Source organism: Danio rerio, chromosome 17 (assembly GCF_052040795.2).
Source record: "Danio rerio strain M-AB ecotype USA chromosome 17, GRCz13ab, whole genome shotgun sequence".
Lineage (NCBI taxonomy): Eukaryota > Metazoa > Chordata > Actinopteri > Cypriniformes > Danionidae > Danio > Danio rerio.
The window spans coordinates 29,236,361-29,257,596 of NC_141037.1; the positions used below are offsets into that span (position 1 = coordinate 29,236,361).

The following is a 21,236-nucleotide window of genomic DNA, read 5'->3' on the forward strand; positions in this document are numbered from 1 at the left end:
AGAAGCTGAAGAAGAGTATTCAGGAAAAGTGAAGTGATTGATGTATTTGGTGTCTGAGAACATTGAATGTCCTGAATAAAGTTGCAGAATCTACAAAAACGTCAACCAAAAAGTTTTATGACGAGGAATATTTGGACTTTAGGGTAAGTTTAGTCATATTTCATTACTCTTTAAGCATGGAAGATAGTTTGTGTTTCTGATGTAGTACCAAACGGATCTTAATTTACTGTTGTATACTGTGCTGTTGATGAGGTTAAAGCCAAATGAACAAAAAATCAGGATGAGTGTTGTAATAGTAGTCAGCTAAAATAAATTCAATTATGTGGTCAGCGCTACTTTAGTGCGGGCACACATTTGCTAAAGCCCACCAGTCATTAAGTGTTTGGTGTAAAAGCCTAGTTTGTCAGGGATTTGGTTTCTACTAAGTGGGTCATCATATAGACACTTTGCATATTATGCTCATGCCATGTCATTGTCAATGATTGGACAAACATCATGCGGCCAGTTTATTTCTCATTTTCATATTGTGTGTTACTGACTGTTGGCAGGTTTTGTTGTTGTTGTTTGAAGGATTTCTGCCATTGAATGAAACAGTGTCTGCTTCACTCCAGCTGACAAGTTTTCCATCACTATTTGAAAATTTTGCCACTCAACTGTTTATATGCGACACATGGTGCATTTTACATTTACATTCTATATCCTAACACTGAGTCATTTCAGACAGTACATGTTTTGCAATGTAATGCAAAAGTAAAAGTGGTGCCAGCACAGCAAAAAAAAGCTGCTTCCTGCTTCATAGATTCAGGTAAAGTGCAGTGCTTATTCTAAAGAGGGGCACTCTATGGCTTCTGGGCCCTATGTAGTGTAGTGACTGAGTCCCCCCTTAAATCAAGATCACATCTAGGAGGTAAATTTAGTGGAAATGTCCTGCATTGGGCCCCCTGTCTCATCAGGGCCCTTAATTTGAGTCCTCCTAGGGCATACTCACACTGTACTATCCGAACCGTGCCCAGAATTTTGAGAATTGTGAGTGCGCTGAATCGGGCTCAAGCACGGTTCACTTGGCCGGCCCTGGCCCGGTTGAAAGAGGTGTGCCAGAACGCAGTTCACTTGGTCTTTGGCGTGGTACTCTTGTAGGGTGAGTGCAAAGTGCGCCTGAGCCCGAAACAGAAGACGAGACATAACTTTTAAGGGACTGTTTCATATGGATTAATTAATCATTCTTACTGTTCAATAAACGCAAACTGTCGTGGATTATTAAAGACGCAAACCTCTCGCTGCACCTTTAGCAAACCTCCTAATTCCTTCAGCATGATGAATTTATGATTGTTTATGAGCATCAAATGTGGCTGATCTGTTCGGCGAACTATTTGACTGCGTGTCATTGCATCTTAAAGGATTAAAACGATATAACGTTATAAAGAAATCTTCACTGTGCTGAGACAGAGCGTGCTTCTTTTTTGAACAGCGAATCATCGATGACATAAGCTTGCTTATGCCCAAATTCGATGTGAGTGGGGGCCATCGAGGGAGACGGGAGGGGGGGGGGGCAAGTGTGCTTCGGCCCGGTTCAAGGCAACTGTACATAGTGTGAGTACGCCCCTAATCTCCCATAGCCCTTGTTTTAGCAGCCATCTTTTAAACTACACATTAATCTGGGGTTTATTGTGGGGTTCAGAAGATTAGAAACTATCACTGGGTAGTTTCAGGAGTGAAGTCACTAGGCCTGGTTCCTGAGAACTATTCCCCCCTGGACCTTTTTTCTGGATACTTTTGCAAGGATACTAGGAACTCTGAAGTGACGTAAACCTGCTTACAGTGACATAAAGCATTGTGTTTAACAAAATCAACTCTCAGGTGGAAGACTCTATCATTGAAGCTGTGCTTATCTGTGTGTTGTGTGTTTCATGATAATGAAAATGAAACATGATTGAAAGAGCACAAAGAAGGACTAAATGAACTATGACAACTTACAACGTTACATATCACATAGGAAGAGACAAGAAGCCAATGCCACAGAGAAAAAGGCAACCAGTAAATGGCACTTTAAAATTAACATTTTAAAACACTGGGCTCCTCCGAAGTAGGAGCTAATTTAGTCTGTCGAAATGGGATTCCTAGAACTAAAATCACCCCCAGTTCCTGCAGTGCAAACCCATTAAAAAGTGGGTGTTTTCCTTAGTAATTCTACAAACTGTGGAAAAGTTCTACCTCTATAAAAGGAGTCAAAGAGTGATTTTTTTTTTGTTGACTCACTCTTTAAAATAACAGTTCTTGAATTATATTAGTGGTTTAGAGCAGTGGTCTTCAAAGTTGGGGTTCCCCGGTGGTCGCGGGACAATAAGGGGGGAGGGAGACTTGCTTAATGATTTTCAAATATCAAATTCATTTTTTTAAACTATTAGAATGACCATATTTTATCAATAACCTACTGAAGAACAAAATAGTAATTAATAGTAACATGTTAACAAGTTAATGATACACATAAAAAACACGTGCTAATTAAAAGCCATCAGCCTTTTGATTTTTTTATTGCAAATCCTTGGGTGATTACTGATTTTAAAAACACAGCAATAGCGTCATATGCAGCACATTGATTTTGTGGAGTCAGGTTAAACTTTCTGACACCTTTACGGCACTCACATACAATAAAAATAAACAAAGGCTACAACTCAACATGGAGGATGTTTTCTGAGTGGTGTTCTCCAAAATTAAATGATGAATAGACTTGGGCCTATTGTGTGCACTGCTGTATGCAAGGTTTATTTATTTATAACCACCTCAGAGAATATTGGGGGTTGTGAGCCTCTGGTATTGTTATTTTAGGGGTCGCTGGCTGAAATGTTTGAGAACCCCTGGTTTAGAGAACTAAAAAACCCACTGAACCTTACCATTGCAAAAATGTTTCTTTAAAATGAAAAAGATATTAAAGGCATAGCTGAAAAATAAAGAGTTCAGTACATACTTTATACATACCTTGAGCCCCAAACACCACATTTTCTTCATTCTCATTTAAATTCCATGTGTGTAAAAATTAGAATCAGAACAAAATGATCCACACAGGATTGTTAATATACATGCCCCAGACTGCATTCCATTCGTCACAACATTTCCCAAAGAGATCACAACAATGATATTTCTCTCTCTCTTTTTTTTATTTATCTAAGTTTTTATCATATTAAATCTAAGCCACACCTTAACTTTACATTGATTTCTATACTTTGCTATGCAATGCGAACATATATTGAATGGTATCGCCAGTGGGTGTAAACTTTATACTTTCTATGTGGAACCATTATTTTGAAAATGAGATATGAATAATTTTGCTCTCAGGTAATGCAATCATGTACGGAGCATCTCATCACAGCTCCTTTTTAGAATCAAATTTTGGGAAAGACCTATTGTAGATTTATTCAGCCACCCCCACATCTTTGCATCTATGTATTTCAGAGGGTGTGTGTGTGTGTGTGTGTGTGTGTGTGTGTGTGTGTGTGTGTGTGTGTGTGTGTGTGTGTGTGTGTGTGTGTGTGTGTGTGTGTGTGTGTGTGTGTGTGTGTGTGTGTGTGTGTGTGTGTGTGTGTGTGTGTGTGTGTGAGAGAGAGCTCTTTAATATCCACAGCCATTTAAAATATGGTCAAAACCGAGCTTTTGATTCAAGGGGGAATTCTTATGGTTCTAATTTATTTTCTTCTTTTTTTGGCGTATCTAAGCCACATGCCTACTATGTATACATATCAGAGAACAATTCAATAAAATACTCAGCCAAGACTGTAGAATACACAAGTCATGTATAGTTTTGAATAAGGAAAAGTGTTATGGTCAATATGACGAATGAAACCCTGGCTTTTAGTAAAGGAGCCAATCAGTCATAGATATAGACTGACGATTCTTCATGGAGGAGCCAGCAGTCCAGACGTGAGTTATTGCTGATTTTGTGTGATTCAAATGTTTAGAAATTAATCTAAAGAGACAGTTGTTGTTTCATTTCATTGGTGATTCGTAATATGAAATTCAGTTGTAAGCTTGGCATGCAATTTTTGAGAATTTGATGTTTCCCAATTCAAACAGAATGTCAGAGCATGCTGCCTGAGAAGCATTTCAAAGATGGCCGCTGAGTGAAATAACTTGCCTTAAAGGGACTTTAACTATGGCTTCTTTAAAATATTCTTCACAAGATTTTTTTTTGAGAACTGTTCACAGATATCTTTGAAATCCAATGTTTTTTTCATGAATTAAAACATATACAGTTGAAGTCAGAATTATTAGCCCCCCTCAATTATTAGCCCCCATGTTCATTTTTCTCCAATTTCTGTGTAACGGAGAAAATAATTTTTCAACACATTTCTAAACATAATAGTTTTAATAACTCATTTCTAATAACTGATTTATTTTAGTTTTGCCATGATGACAGCACATAATTTTTTGCTAGATATTTTCCAGAAACTTCTATACAGCTAAAAGTGACATTTAAAGGCTTAATTAGTTTAATTAAGTTAACTAGGCAGGTTAGGTTAACTTTGCAAGTTATTTTATAATGATGGTTTGTTTTGTAGACTATCGAAAAAGAAATTAGCCTAAAGGGGCTAATCATTTTGACCTTAAAATGGTTTTAAAAAATTTAAAACTGCTTTTATTTTAGCTAAAATAAAACAAATAAGACTTTCTCTAAAAGAAAAAAATATCAGACATACTGTGAACATTTCCTTGCTCTGTTAAACATCATTTGAGAAATATTTGAAAAGAAAAAAAATTCAAAGGGGGCTAATAATTCTGACTTCAACTGTATATTGACCCCCTTTTTGTAGCCATTAAAACCTTGATATCGTTCTTTGAAACGACCAAGACAACAAACAGTTCATGGTTTAAAGCCAGGATGACTCTGAACTATGAACTGAAGAGTCCCACACAGCCGTTATCAGCGCTGTGCCCTTGAGCAATGACATTCATCAGCCCAATTACTCCAGAGGGAGCAGCCCTGCATTTAGTGAGCTGTCGAGTCAGATAAAAGACTACTAATAGCATTTATAAGCCAGACTACTTCACACCTGTGAGACTGCTGTTTAGCCTGTTGATATTGCCGTGTGTTCGTCCTTCATACCTTCCCTCTTTTCCCTTGTTCTGATTTAATACTCCTCCTCCTTCACTCCCTCTCTTTCTGTTTCCTGAAGCCTCTCTTTTAATCAAGGTCCAGACCAGCTCTTGGAAAATTTAATTCGATGTGACAGGCACATCTATTTCTCAGCCAGAATCACTGTAGCGCTTCGGTCCAGATTACATGCTACTCTCCACAGGTGAGCCGTGACCTACACAAAGCAAACAGCGAGAAAGCAATCCAGCTAATCATCAAATTTATGCCTCATATCCTCCTCGTGATGGAAAGCGCTGAAATAGTGAGAGAGAATGATTAGGAAATAATTACACAGATAAAGGATTTTTTTCCCTTCTTGATTTGATTTTCGGGAGGTCTTTGTGACATCAAAATTTCAGCTGATTGCAGAGGACATTATTGTGAAATACTAATGGCAATCTCCTTCAGGGGGAACTGGAGAATTAGTTACTTTTAGGAAAGTTTGTGATCGCTAAATCTATTAAATGTACTTTATAGATCAGTTTAGATATTTAGCTGAAACGTCTTTTATTAAGACAGATGGCTACTGGCAACATACAGGCAAAACTAAATACATTTTCAAAATAGTTTTCAACAAATTGATGCTCACTTTGACTTGCATTTCATGAATCACCAAGATTCAGCTAAAATCATGTTTAATGTTCTACTAAAGAAAAGGACAGCCTGAGGGTGCATAAACTAACAGCCAATTTTAATTTCCCTTTAGTTTTGTAACTTGCCACTTCTTTGTAATTGGTTGTGAAACTTTTTTTTGCTATCAGGTGAATGGTCAAGCAAGGGCCACTTGTACTTTTAAGGGGCCATGTTTTACCATTTCTCATCATTCAGAATTATTTCAAATTATTTTATTTTATTTAAACTTTTATGGGGTCATATATCCTATGACAAATTCTATAAGTAAGCTAATAAAATACATTTATAACAAAAGATAACATTTTTCATTGTGTCAAATTTTAAAATGAATGTGGCTGAAATCTATTCTTTAACATTTTAGTTGACAACTTTTGTCTTATAGCTTTTGAGAGTTTGCATAGTCATGACTGGATCACATGTAGTCTTAAAATCATTATTAAATAATAATAAAAATTGTCTGATATAAGCAGACAACTCTGTCATTTAAGCGATACACACACTGTGATTTCAGGAGTCATAAACACATTTAAATATGTTAGTAAATTATTTGTGGATCACTTACTACCAAAACTGGATAGTTGGATATCTGAAAGTGTAACTAACTGTCAGGCATCATCTTGAGTTTTTTTTCAACCAGTTTTTACATTGTGGAATTTTTATTTAACCACATATAACAAGTGCAATGTGCTCTGTGTATTTGTCTGCAAAAAGTTATAATTAATTATACATGAAAAACAAAATAATCGTGTGCAGAAAAAGAAAATCAAACACGGAGAGTCTCAAAAACTTTTTGTATGAGGAACTACTTTGTTCTGCCATTCATTCACAACTGCAGCTGATGTCAGAACAGCAAAAAACGTTGCTACTTCCCCAACGTCACTTTAGAGCTATTGGAATGATTCCTTACCTAAATTATAGTGATTTGTTCAGCTGTAGTTTGGAAGTTTCGTTAAGAAAACAATGTTTTTCTCTCTTAAGGACTTATTATGCGGTCGCTGTTCTTCGTAATGTAATATGTATTTATATAGCGCATTTATTGTGTATGGTCATACACCCAAAGCACTTCACAATCATGAAGGGGGTTTTTCCACACCCCCACCAATGTGCAGCATCCACTTGGATGATGTGATGGCAGCGACAGGACAATGGCGCCAGTGCGCTCACCACACACCAGCTATTGGTGGAGTGGAGAGACAGCTATAGAGCCAATAGGCACTATCCTTATTAATAAACTGCATATTTGCAATTTAACCAACTACATTCTCCTCTAAAAAGCCTCAAAAGTACATTATGTTGTCCAATAGCTGCAATATTTGTCAAACTCTTGGGTGTCCTCGACTTGTCACTGTATGTGGGCAGAGTAATGCACAAGGGCGAAGGCTAAAGAGGCTGTAGGAGTGCTGTTATTTGCAGAGTATCGCACGGCTATCAGCCAATCAGATTCAAGAACCAGACAGAACTGTTGTATGAATACACATCTATGATCTTTTGTCAAAATCATAATATTATAGAGTTTATGAAATAACAATTGTCAATGACTATCAGTTGTTTCACAAACTTCATAGTTTATTTTGTAAATGTGGTTTTCTCTAACCCTTTACTTTACTATTAGAATTTGGCCACCGATAGAATCACCCCTGTCATAATGCGAACACATCATAACTCTATTATAGTATCATCATTTATAATTAAGAATGGCTGTTCTGTGACTCCCTTTGACTGGGTTATTGCATAACCAAAGAGCAGCATCCATGAATACTGCTGCCTTTTAGTTTTGTTTTCCACTTGACCTTTTGAAACACAGAAAGAAATCCCCGTCTACCTCCAACAAACTGAGTCAGAATTTACAGGAGAGACAATCTATCCGAGAGTCTGACCCGGTCCAGCCTGAGGAACAGTGTGTGTGTGTGTGTGTGTGTGTGTGTGTGTGTGTGTGTGTGTGTGTGTGTGTGTGTGAGTGTGTGAGAGAGAGTGCTATCATGCCTTTGTGCTGAAGGTAAGGGTTATTCCAGTCAAGCACTGAAGTCACTGAGGGGCTTGTACATGTCGGTTCTCGTCAGATGCTGCAGTTTTTCTTCTACCTCTCCCTTTCTTTTCCTATTCTTTCTGCCGGCCTGCTTTTCTTTTCTTTCTGTCTTTGTCTCTTTCCATCTTTCCTCTCCCTTTGAGTCCTGCTCCAGTAGACCTGCAGGTTTTAATGGCTCTGTGAAACGGTATAAAAGCAGCGGGTGCATTGAGTCATTTTAGCCTTAGGACTCAGACTGACTCTGTTTGTCTTTCTGTTTGAGCTGTCACTCTGCAGCCCTCCACATTAACAGCTCCCCTTAAATGCCAGAACACAGAGATAAAATGGTCACGCTCGTATTATTGTACGTGGAATAACTCTCGCCTGCTTCCTTGTATCAATCAGCTAAATGAGACGCTGAGACAGGAGAACAGCACGATAGTAATAATGGAGGAGATTGTGAACGTGATGGTCAGAAGACAAGCTGAGTTTGCACTGCGTTATGGTCAGTTGCATCATTAACCACATGCATGCGCTCAGCTCCTGACGCATTAACTTGACTAAATTGCATGCATAATAGTGACTGATGTGTGCCGGACACATCTTGCTTGTACAAAATCTGATATAGTCTGCAGTTAGTACAAGGGCCGAGTTTCAAATTGAGTACTAAACTTTGTGCATTTATTCACCTTATTGTCCTGAAAATAGTGTGATGTGTAATAAACCATTGTGTTATGGATCATGACAATACATTAAAGTAATGATAACAGATATCTGTTACCAATGGACTATATGCACACGGAGCATGATTACTTCCGGTTAAATATGAGGCCGCTGGCTTAGCTGCGCCTGTCGTACAGTACTGTGCTACAACAGGATCACTGCTAACTAAAACATCTAACATTACTGATAGTTGTGTTAGTGCTTTATGCTGTTATAGCCCACTTATATATGTTTACATCAACTACATAATTATGACATCTAAATGTTTGAAAGGATCGTTTCAAAGATGTGAGGACAGTACTTCTGGCTACCACTGCTGAGTTCCTTACGGTACAACATCAGCATCAGCCTCAACTCTTACCTCAACAGCAAGTTTTCTTTACTGTAGGTTTTACGTGTGGTATAATTACAATATCAACATTGTTTGTCTATTAATTGAAAATGATGGGGCTGTCAACAACAAATAGCATCGCACTTTGCTTTTCTCAACTTCAAAATGCTTCTTTCTAGACCTAACTGTGATGTGTGGTCCAGCTTATAAAATAACTTATAAGCACCTTTTATTTTCTGTTCTAATATGTCATTGTGTTGAAGGGATAATTTACCCAAATGGAAAATGATGTCATACTCTTCCTTGAAAACAGGTTTCATTCTAATGTTGATCACAAAATAATTTAGTTTGAAGAAAGCTATTTGTTTTTTCCTTAAAAAAATTTGTTCTCAGTTTTGGGTGAACTATCACTGTAATTTAGTAGTTTATCAAAATTATAATAAAAATTATAATATCAAAAAGTTATATCAAAATAAATATGTCACACAAGTGTGTCAAGATGAATCACCAGTCCACATGGACCATCCTTATTATTGGCAAGTGCAGGTCTGAATGTATGAATACAAAACTAACCTTAATCAGGGACAGTTGCTGGCATGGAATGGTTTGACTGTCATCTGTGCCCACAATAGCATGTTTGTGCAACGCATTTACAGATTCACTTGTGTTGAGTTCCATGAAACGGAGGTGTTTTTTCATACATATCTGCCAAAATACCTCTCTTTGCATATGTAACAGAAGAGCCACGTCCTGAGAACACAACTGATTCAATTTTATCTTTTCTGCTCAATAAAATACTTAATCACAATTTTACATTTGTTGACTAATTAAATTCAAATTATATGCAGTGAATAATATAAAGGGCCTATTCTGAAATAAACAAATATATAAAATAGATAAAGACATTTTTGTGCATGTATGTTTATGTTTGGTCTTTTTACTTTAAAGGCAATGTTCTGGGTCTGTGTTTGGTCGCTTTGTCCTCTTCCAAATTCCAGGTCATGTGGCTGAAACAATAAAGTTGTTTGGTCAGCAGTAGTCCTGTTGTAGCACAGTACTGTACGATAGGTTGAGCTAAGCCAGCGGCCTCATATTTAACCGGAAATACGTCACGCTCCGCCATGCATATAGTTCATTATAAGCAATATAAGGGAATGTTTTCATATGGGCAAAATCACTGTAAGAGGCTGACACAGGAACCCTGGCATGTTTGAGTTTAGTAAGGCTAACATCTGCAATAGTAAAGGAATAGTAAAGGAATGTTTAAGTGGGGATGAGCAGCTTGAAGATGCTAATATGGACAGAGTGTGTTTGGATTAGGGGCAGTGGGCAGCGATGTCGCCTCACAGCAAGAAGGTTGCCTCTTCAAACTCCTGCTGGGTCAGTTTCCGTGTGGAGTTTTCATGTTCTCCCTGTACTCATGTGGGTTTCCTCCGGGTGCTCTGGTTTCCCCCACAAGTCCAAAGACATGCGCAACAGGTGAATTGGGTAAGCTAATTTTTCTGTAGTGTGTGTATGTCCTGGTCCTCCAGGTTGTGGGATGAGCGTTGAGCTAACAACCCACCTCAGAAAAATTAGATGTTATGAAACACCAAAATGGTGTGGCTAAATATTATCTTTAATATAAATGGCTCTGGGAGTAAGTACAGTAAGTAAGTAAGTAAGTGTTCGGATTAGTGTGCTTTAAATGCTTTGCCACCTAATGGGTTGCCCAACTAATGGAGTGTGGTGTGCAATATTAAACAAATGATCTGTGTAAAGAATCATAATAGTGTGAATCAGTCATATACCCTTTGAAGTCCTACATTCACTTTGGTTTGGAAGGACATGATTTTTTTTTTCAGTGATATCCCATTTGAAATGCATTGTCGATCAGTCTTGTTTCTTTTCATTAATTATTTAATGTTGAACTGTTGACTGCTTTGGACCCTTTAAAAGTATGCATGCTTGAAGAGGAAGAATCAGTGAAGTTGATTCTAGTGTTTTACGTCAACTTCTGTGAGAACCAATGAGGTTTGTTCTTGTGCATAACAAGCCTGTTTGGCTTGTTTGTTTATGTTCATTGAGCAATGTTTAGATCTGAATATATGCCTAATTTAAATCAGGATATAAATGTTTCTTCAGAAAACTTGGATTAATTTTCTTGATTCATGGATGTATTTGATATTGCTTCATAAATCTTGTGGAGAAGAGACTTTAAATGGAGGGTCGGAAATCTTTCTGATTTGATGAGTTTGTTGATTTGAAGAAATATGTTATTTTATTCTACATTTGAACTGAAGTCTTATGGGTTTGGAACACTGTGAGGGTTAGTAAAAGATTTTCATTTTGGGATGAAGTAAACCTTTAATTGGGTTCTGGATGCATTTTTATTTTTGTGGAGCACAGAAATGCTGATTTGTGGACTGGCCTCAAACTCACAAAAGCAGTTCCAGCAGAAAACAGCTGGATTACAAAGCTCAAAATGGCATCTGTGTATGTAAATAAAACCACACATGAAGACATAATAATGCAACATTGGCCAAAAAAAATAAAAAATCCAATCTTGTGCATGTTTATATATACTGCAAAACCTAGTCAGTTAAAGTAACTCAAATGAGGAAGCAAATTACCAGAAGCTATTTAAGGTAAATAAATAATCTTTACACGTTATGTGAACTTATACCACATATTAATATAACATAATATATTATTCCATTCATGCTTATTTCTATAGTGCTTTTACAATGTAGATTCACACTGTGCAAAGACACTTCCAAACGACGTCTATTGCACGTCATTTTTGAACATACAATTTTGGTCCCCTGAAGGTGCAGACTGTGTTGCCAGATGACTTCTTTTCTTTTTGACGTCCACCGAATGTCCAGTATTGACGTCAACAGGACTTCCGTATTAGATCTAATTGAAGACCAGATGTGGTTATTGTGGACGTCTTTTCTACATCAAACCAGAACTCATTTTAGACATTGTGTCAAAGCAGCTTAACATATGGAAGTTCTAGTAAATTTAAACTGTCAGTCCAGTTTTCAGAGTTGAAGTTCAGTTTAGTTAAGTTCAGTGTGATTTAAATTTCACTGCTGAAAGCCCAAACACTGAAGAACAAATCCATCAATGCACAGCTCTACAAGTCCCAAACCAAGCAAGAAAGTGACCACTGTGGCGAGGATCTTTGTATCCATACTATATTAATTTATCATATATATTAATATTATATTAATATATAATATAGATTAATATTAAGTTAAATTATCATTACATTAAAATTTACTACTTACAACCGAGTCTGTGACACTTGGCTTTTGAGCTGAAAACTAGTTAAATTGCATTAAATTATTGAAATTATATCTTTAAATTCACATACTTTAATTAAAATACAATTATAGAATGCCACAACTACAAATATATTGTGTCTGTTCCACTTATCATTATTATTGAGTTTAAATTCCATTTTTAGTAAAAAAACAAACCTTCCTCTAAATTTATAATAGTACTGTGGGCTTTTAACAGCTGCCAAGCATGTAGTAACCTGGCACATAAAAATAGAACTGCTGTGTGTTACTGCCTTTTTCTCATTAATCTGACACCACGCATCACTGTTTCTCTCTTCAGTAATACTACCAAAACATGACTGTTATTGACCTTTATATCCATACTAAAATCTTATCTGTAAAGAAAGTCATGCACCTTTTATCAATCATTAAAAAATGGTGTCCAAGTTGACATGAACATAGAAACTACAATGTGCACAGAGTGACTTTTTAAAAGCCTAGTTTAAGGGTGATATGAATAAATAGCATTAGTAATTTTCTTTGCATTGTAGTCATGATCACTGTGTGTAATCACTGCTTTTATCATGTTCTTGCTTGAGTACCATCATTATCTACATGATTGTATTATAACTTTGCTCTTTTGCAATATGTACTGTACATGACGTTCCTATAATAACCTCTAATAACCACTTTAATTTTAAGGTAGAATCATGCTTTCTCTCTGTAAAATAGCTTTGAATTTATATCTAAAATAAAAAGTGCTATACAAATAAATTGAATTACTGTAACTGCTTGTTAAGATACGTTTTGCTAATAAAATATTGGCATACAGCTTGCACCCAAAAAAAACAACAACAAAAAACATGTGTTGACTTTACAATGGATTTGAATTCTGATTGTAATGTTTAAACATTAAAATCATCATGAAATCAAAATGCACTCTTCTTATTTTTATATGCTTATAGTTGGGCTTGTTATAAATAATGTGTATATCATTATTTTGTAAACATTCCTTGGACCTCATATTCTTTAATTGAATACTATAACCTTTACTTCCCCTAAAACAAATTCTCTTCACCTCACATAGAATGCTTCAGAGCTGGACTATCAGAGCATGTCTTGTTTCTGCCCTGTTGTGGTTTATGAAATGATTCCATCTGTAAAATGTAGCTTCTCATTATCATTAGGCATCTGAAAACATTCTGCACCAAAGAGGGTGCCGACGTTGATTCCAGACAGTAATCCTCCACAACTAAGAGTAAAAACTGGCATTCAAATTAAAAGTTTTGTCTACAGCACCTGTCTTCCAATCAGTTGCCAAAGGATAAAATCCTGATTCACTTGTACATCAGGATAATGAAAAAAGGACACTAACTTCCGTGTCATATTAACTATGAAGGTGGGGTTGGTGATTTCAAAGAAATTGCTAAAGCTAAAGATCCAATCACGATCCAAATCCACACAGTCACAGACCTGAAATGACAAGACGAGGGAGATCTCTCAATCACTATAGTGACAGAACATTACAGTTCAACGCCCATAATAATACAGTAGAAACATAATACTGTAACACATCATGTCCACCAAAGTATTTTATCTTGTTTTTTCTGTTGTTTTTAATGAGCGCACTGTGTGTTTGGAACTTGCAATGTGTTGAGGTGTTGTGTAGAATGTACTATGAAGCTGTGCTATGAAGCTGTGTCTGAAATCAAATATTACTTGTGTTGGTACTTTGAACTTGCCTTACAACCTACAACTGCCGTTTTTTATTATCACATGACCAACCTGCATTAGTTGGGTTGCTTTACTCCCATTCTTTCGTGTGTCATCATGGTATATTAAAGTGTACCCATTGTACCCCTTTTTTAAGACCTAAGGTAAGTCTTTTGTGTCTCCAGGATGTGTCTGTAAAGTTTCAGCTCAAAATACCCATCAGATTATTTATTATGTCCTTCAGAATATTGGATTTTCTGGTTTGAACAACATTGTTGCTGTTGCTAGTTCTCCCTGCCCACCGTTCCAACAAGCCTGTCAGAGTGTGCCTCGGTCTCCACCTTGGCTTCGTCAGATGAACAGCACTGTTACAGACATGAAGGGAGCAGACCTCATGTAATGTTTGTGAAAATTCTACAGCAAGAACTTTCCTCATGATTATTTGATGTTTTGTGGAGTTAATTCAAGCCTTCTTGCAAAGTCGTTACAATGTTCCAAATGTTACAGTGGCCTCAAAATGTGAGGGATTTGTATCCTATTTTAATGTCAGGAAATAAAATAAGAAATAGACTTTGTGTTTTAGAAATAGAATTGTGTTTACAGTATATCCCCCTAATATGACTGTGGGTACACTATATCTACACAGTTCTATCCAAATAGCTTCAAAAAATGATTTTCATCATAGGTGCCCTTTAAAGTGTCCAAAAAGGGCACTTCAGAATCTTGCTGGAAGTAGTAGGTCATCTTGGCTGCTGTTTTTTTGAATAATGTAATTTCAGACATACTACTCGTCTCGCATACTGTTTTGCACATCCTATATAGTACATGCAATCACCTTGAGTTAAACGCAGTGATGCAGAAGTACTCTCAAGTGCTCAGCTAAGAGTTTTTGAAAGAGACTTGGCATTTTCAGCTGCTTTGGTGGACATGCTCCCTGTGAATCTGCAAAATGAGAACATGATGTGACCTGTCTTCGAGAACAGGGTTTGCAGAAATATGCAAATTCACATCTTGACGTGCAGATGTGATGTTCGGACAGATTTATTATTTTCACATCAACAATTTACAGAGTAATTTCAATCTACTTGTAAACAATTTTTTTTTTTTAACCACAGTCCACCCCAGTCCCACCCTCACAAGATAGAACACTTAAATAGACAGAATTATGAGACATTGAGCTGACATGTAAAATAAGAGGAAATAAGCAAGTAAATAAATAAACAATGATGATAAAAGATTTTCAAGAGTTCACACTTAAATATGATTGACTCTGTAAGCAGGTTTGGAACTCTGAGCTCAGAGATAATTGAGCCCAGGGCTCTTACCTGCTCAATAAGCAAATAAGGGGGTCCGAGATCAGGTAGGTTTCAAAAGCTCCCTCTGGAAAGGGGAGGAAAAGAGGAAGATGGGGTGGAAGGCAGATTCTTCCAAAACAAAGATAATGTAATAGAGCGAAATCGGTCTATTTGTTGTAAACTTGAATCAATTTGATTGGACTATTGGTGATTATGAATGAGAGGTCAGCCACGATCACTCATATCACATGCTCCTCTCGAAATTAGTTTGTAAAACTTCACAAAGAAAAGAAGAGTTGCATTATCCCAACACCAAAAATTTTGACTGGAAGTTTTTTTCTGTCCTACACTTTACACAGATGATAAAAATATGCTTAGACCATTGAACGTAATGGGTGCTATTGAGAGACTTTCAACCAGCATAACAAAATGCTTCAAATCACCTACCCTGGCTCCAAATTTAAAATAATCCGTTCTCGCACCGATGACTTCAGAGACTTCAGACCACAGAAAGATCCTCTCTCTCACTCACTCACTCTCTTTACATCAACAAAGCATTCATTTCCTAACTCAAAGGCGATCCACCAGAGCATGGCAGCAGAGAGAGAGATGAACTGCTGTCCTCATTCATTCTGCTCTGTTGCTGCAATGGCCCGTGTCATGTTTGACTGGATCAGTTTGGGCCAAAGCAGACTGCAGTGATTTGAATTGAGCTGCGTGTGTCAGCTAGAAAGACCACGAAACACTTCCCTGCGTAGCAGAGGACAGACTGTGCATTTAAGAAGAAAATAACCCTATTTCATGAGGAAATGTGAATTAAATATACAGCACACTTTAAAAAGAAAAAGTTGCTTGTTTTTGTTTTTTTATTATTGAATTTATTTAGCTTTACAAGTAATTTCATTTAAAATTTAAAACATCCTTCTTTTGTAAGGAGTTAAAGTATCATAAAATGACTTCTGGTCATATCATGATCTAACCAGTGGTGTAAAGTAAAAAATTACAAATTAAGCAGTTTTTTTTTTTCAGGAATTGTTGTTTACTAAGTAGTTTAAAAAACGTACTTTTACTTTATCTTGAGTACATTTTTAGTGCTCTATCAGTACTTTTACTCCACTATTTTCCTTCAACCAACAGCCACTACTTTTTTTTCTTGTCTGTGGGGATTGGCTTGGTAGAAAATCAGCCCTGTGGTTCCTGTCCAATCAAATTGCACATGGATAGTGGGTTGCATCATACTGAACAATTCAATCAGAATTCAAATCAAGACATGTTCACTTTGAGAATGCAGAAAACCATTTGGAAGCATTAAAAGTGTCCAGGAAGATGTCCAAAATCTTTGTAGATTGTTAAATTTACACACACATGCACAGATTGCATATAAACGCATCAGATTTTCACAGCCTAACACTCACTTCTCTTGAGTACTTTGAAAAGGGCTACTTTTTACTCATTCTTCGAGTAATATTTAAAACAGAAACTTTTACTCTATTTGCACTACATTTTCGAGCAAGTACTTCTACTTGAGTATGATTTTTCAGTACACTCAAAAATGATTACTGCTGCTTGTTCAAACTCCCTGTTTAAAATGAGCTGAAACAACAAAATTCTTGTCATTTCTTTGGCCAATTTATTTGTTTTATGTTCAGTCCACTTAAATTTGTAAACCATTAAGTTAACTTAAGCATTTTATGTTGGAACAACATGGAGTTGTGTTGGTTCAACTCCCTGGGGTGTGTTTCCCAAACAACGACATAACTCGCGGCTGAACTATCATAGTACGATGCATTGTTTGGGAAAAGAAGTTTCTCTGTCGCAGATCTGTCGTTTAAACCACACTAGTTATAAACTTCCATGATGCAAATGGGGATGGAGTAACAACTTCTTCAAAGAAAAGCCCCATCATTTTTTGTGCAAATTATATTTATTACATTCAAAATGGCACAAATGTTTTCAAAGTGCACTGCAAAGGGAACGCAATTGACAATATGAAGATTGCTAAATCTGAACTGTAAAAAAAAAAATTGGAAAGCAAATTACACCTACGAAAGATGACTTTAATGCTTGTGTTTCTTTTTTATCAATTCAAGTTTAAATGTTGGAAGGTTCGAAAGGTATAGAGCATAGGGGGGTGACTGAGAATAGAATACAAACAGAAACTATGATTCTAGCTTTAGCTTTACGCCTGTTTCACACCGCAAGCGTCAGCGGCGCGTGAGCAGAGCGTGAGCAGCGCGTATGTCGAGCAGTAGCAGCACGCAGGCGTTTGCCTTTCACACCAGCTGCGTCTGCAGCGCGCAGCTCTTCGGCAGCTGCTGCTGAGATCAACCTATCTCTGTCTATTCTATCTAGTTACCCCTCAATATACAAATACACTTTTTAAACTTTTCATCTGCACCAAGGCCCCTCCTATGCTGTTTCATTAACCTGCAAATGTTTATTTTACAAATTTTATAGATCAAATAGTACTGTATGCTTCTAAAGCTAACTTATATGAGAAGTGTCTACAGTCAGAAGACAATCGCCTGTGATATCATGTCATTTGTTTTTTGATTATCAGGTTGCTGTAGACCTAGTTATAGTCATATTTATACAATATAGTTATAATGATATTTATACATGATCAAACTAGTGTTACTTTCTCCGCTTCAGTGATGTCCAGCGGCAGAATAACAGCTCGTTAATTCATGCTCGTGCAGATGATGAGACGGACAAAAGTAATTAATGCATGCCATTCTTTTACTTATTTTCGTGTTGTCAGATTCACAGTGCAAACAGCTCCCGGTACGAATAACTCGAGTGAACATAAAACAAAGCCGATTAAAACTTTCTTCCTCTGCTTAGCTGCACAGAACACAGCGAGCTCACATAATCCAGCATGCGTGTCGCACTACACTACCCACAATACACTTCGCTATGGACTACAAATCCCGTAAATATTCTATTTCCCTTCTCCTACAACACTAGTGTGCAACTTAAACAAAACTGATAGTAAAATTGTTTTACATTCGGTTTTGTAGTTTGGGCCTAAATAAATGTTTGTTGCCGTTTTTAATCGTTTTAAGTTCATTTGAATGACTATATATAAACCATTTGACATTATTAACGTATTTATTGGGTAAAATTGCTTTTTACTGTCATTCAATGTGTTTTGGTCATTATCAATGCACTGTCACTTTAATTGAGCGTGAGCAGCGCGTCAAAAATAGACCCAGCGCCGAAACTATCGCTGCACTGCTGCTTCGGCGACGCTCACGCCTCGCACTGACGCGCTGCTGCTGCGTGCGGTATGAAAGCTCTAATCTGTTAACATGGACGCCGAAAACACACGCGCTGCTCACGCTCTGCTCACGCGCCGCTGACGCTTGCGGTGTGAAACAGGCGTTAGAGGTGTAGTTGCATGCGTACAAGTTTGCAAGGCCTCCTCTCGGTAGGACATGCCTGGAACACCTCCCTAGGTAGGCGTCTAGGAGGCATCGGAAACAGATGCCCGAGCCACCTTAGCTAACTTTTCTCAATGTGGAGGAGCAGCTGCTCTACTCAGAGCTCCTCCTGATTGACAGAGCTCCTCACTCTATCCATAAGGGTGTGCCCTGCCACCCGCTGAAGGAAACTCATTTCGGCCGCTTGTATCTGATATCTGAGATCTTGTCCTTTCGGTCATGACCCAAAGCTCATGACCATAGGCGAGAGTAAGAATGTAGATTGATTAGTGCTAAACAAATTTATTGGATGGAAATCCTGCCCTAAATTAAATTGAGCTTATTCAATGAGTAAATTTTTTGAGTGTACTTTTTCCACCACTGGATCTAACTTATTATATCTCGCAGTATCAATCATTTGTTGTTATTGTACTCTCTTTTTCAGTCTTGTGTTTTAATGCAGTCTCTGCCACTCGTGAGCTGCAATGCTATTTCAAGATGGTCTTTTGTTGTGTTTAGCCCATTCATGTAAATTATTTGTCCCAGTGCATCTAATCTTTGTATGTCATTGCAATAAAAGCTTATCTCGTCTGTCCCAATCTAGAGGACACTTTTGATGAACATTGGGAGTCTTACCAGAAACCCATTAGAAATTCTCCTGCTGGTTTAAATCCAATAATTTGTGCTCATCTTCTGCAGATCAGCCGTGGGTTTTCCTGCAGCCGCCTGCTGTTTGGGAGGCAGATTCATTATCTGTTGTTTGGACAGGGATTATGCTGATCAGGGCGGCTTAAGGCCCCCAGATATAAATACTCTTAATAAAATTCGTCAGTCGAGCTGAAATGCCACGTTATTTCATGCCATACAAACCCACCGTAAAAACTCATCGCACGCCACTAAATGCAACTCAAAAGCACAAACTGCTCGAAAATGAGAGTCCTCTCTCTTGTTTTGTAATTTGCTTCAGTCCTCTATCTTCACACAGATTCAGGCTGCTACATATGTTTGTTAGTGAAACATACACCACTGTAATGCTGAGCTTTCTGTGTCAAAGCAGCTGACAGGAGTGATAAAAAGTGAAAGACATAATTGCTCGGAAGCTGTTATGTGTGAAGGAGAGGGAAGAAGTTGTCAGGATGAAAACACAGTTGTTAATGTCCCCCAGAGGGGCCGTTGTGTTGTAGAGTCACTTAGAGAATCAACTGCAAACCCTTTGTTGTTGTTTTTTTAATGTCTTTAAATGTAAATGTGCTAATGACTTGTTTTGCTGTGTGATATGGGTGCTGGAGTAAACATTTCACTGTGACCAGAGTTTAAAACCCTATTTACTAGTTACAATGGTTGTTTTAACAAGCCAAAAGGATACTGTAGTAGAGCTTAACTACTGTACATATTATTCAGAAAATAATAGAATTTAGAATTGTGACAACACTGTTACAATATCACATATTATTTATTATCTGGCTGTTAGACTTTGCAGCAATTGTACAGATATTTACTGCAAAAATGCCCAGTAAAATACCACATAAATTCTTTACAGTTCACTACTGTAATAGACTCTGCATTGTGGGCCATTTGAAAAGTTTTGAAGTATACTGCATATTAAGAATTTCCGGGATATTACTGTAACCAAGGTAATCAAGTATTACTAAATATGAGACAGTTAAGGAAAAAAAATTGCCACTTGTTTGGAATTTATTAAATTCAATAGCAAATACTAAAACTAAAGGTTTTGTGCTGCTAGTGTAAAATGTAAATAAATTACAGTAAAAGTAAAAGTACTGTAAACCTGTCATACTGTAAAAGTAAAATTTGGTGAAGGGCATTTTACCATAAACAGAAATTGCGGTAGGACTATTTTACCATAAAATTAAACTTTTAAACACATCTACAGGTAACTTAATGTAAAGGGGCAGTTGCGAAAAATTGCTGGCAACAGTGAAAAATAAAATAAAATGTCTAACAGTATGTATTGTTTCTTGGTTGTTTATCTTTACTGGTTCCAGTTAATATTAATTTATTTATTTTCTAAGATGAACTAAGATCAGTAGTTAGTAATTATTAATTTCAACATTCGCTAATGCATTATTAAAAGTTTGCTTGTTAAAGTTCCCAATAAATTAAAACTAGCCATATTATTTTGTTAGCTCACATTACTAGTTTTGTGGTGAACAATTCAATTCATGTGTGCATGTCATTAAGAAAGAAAAAAAAAATAGTTTGCCATTGATATTTTCTTATTGAAATTTAAAAATGTTCTTCCTGTTTTTTCAGTTAAATTGTCAGATTATGTATATCATTGGAATTTGATGTGGCTAACATACTCAACCACGGCGCTTCAACTGTCAGTTTTGACAATAAGCAGAAACATTAGAAAATTAAGCCATGCCTGCTGTTTTGTCATTTGAAATTCTGTTTCTCAAGGAACTGCGTCACAATACCAAAAAAATAATGCTCACAGCTTCCGGTTCATGGGGACAATAATATTAAGCAATGCACTGTGGGGTAATAAGGAAACTGTATTTTCACAAAGATGAATGAATGATACATGATGAATAAATAGTGCAATAAATGTGTTGCTTATAGTTACTTCATGTTAACACATGTAAAAATAAAAACCTTATTGTAACGTGTAAATAAACAGCACAGTGTTTGATAGCAATATAATTTTATTATAAGATGCCTGTAGATTATTATTGATATAATTTTGCTAAAAT

General features: G+C 36.8%; 1 protein-coding gene across 9 annotated transcripts in view; it reads left to right on the top strand.

Moving 5' to 3' along the window:
• The window catches only part of LOC141378579 (uncharacterized), a 171,061-nt gene continuing 149,825 nt past the window's right edge, over nt 1–21,236 (top strand). For all 9 annotated transcript variants that reach the window (XR_015513441.1, XR_015513448.1, XR_015513444.1 and 6 more), the window contains exon 1: nt 1–143. The gene's annotated coding sequence lies outside the window, so the exon portion shown is untranslated. The remainder of the gene's footprint in view (nt 144–21,236) is intronic.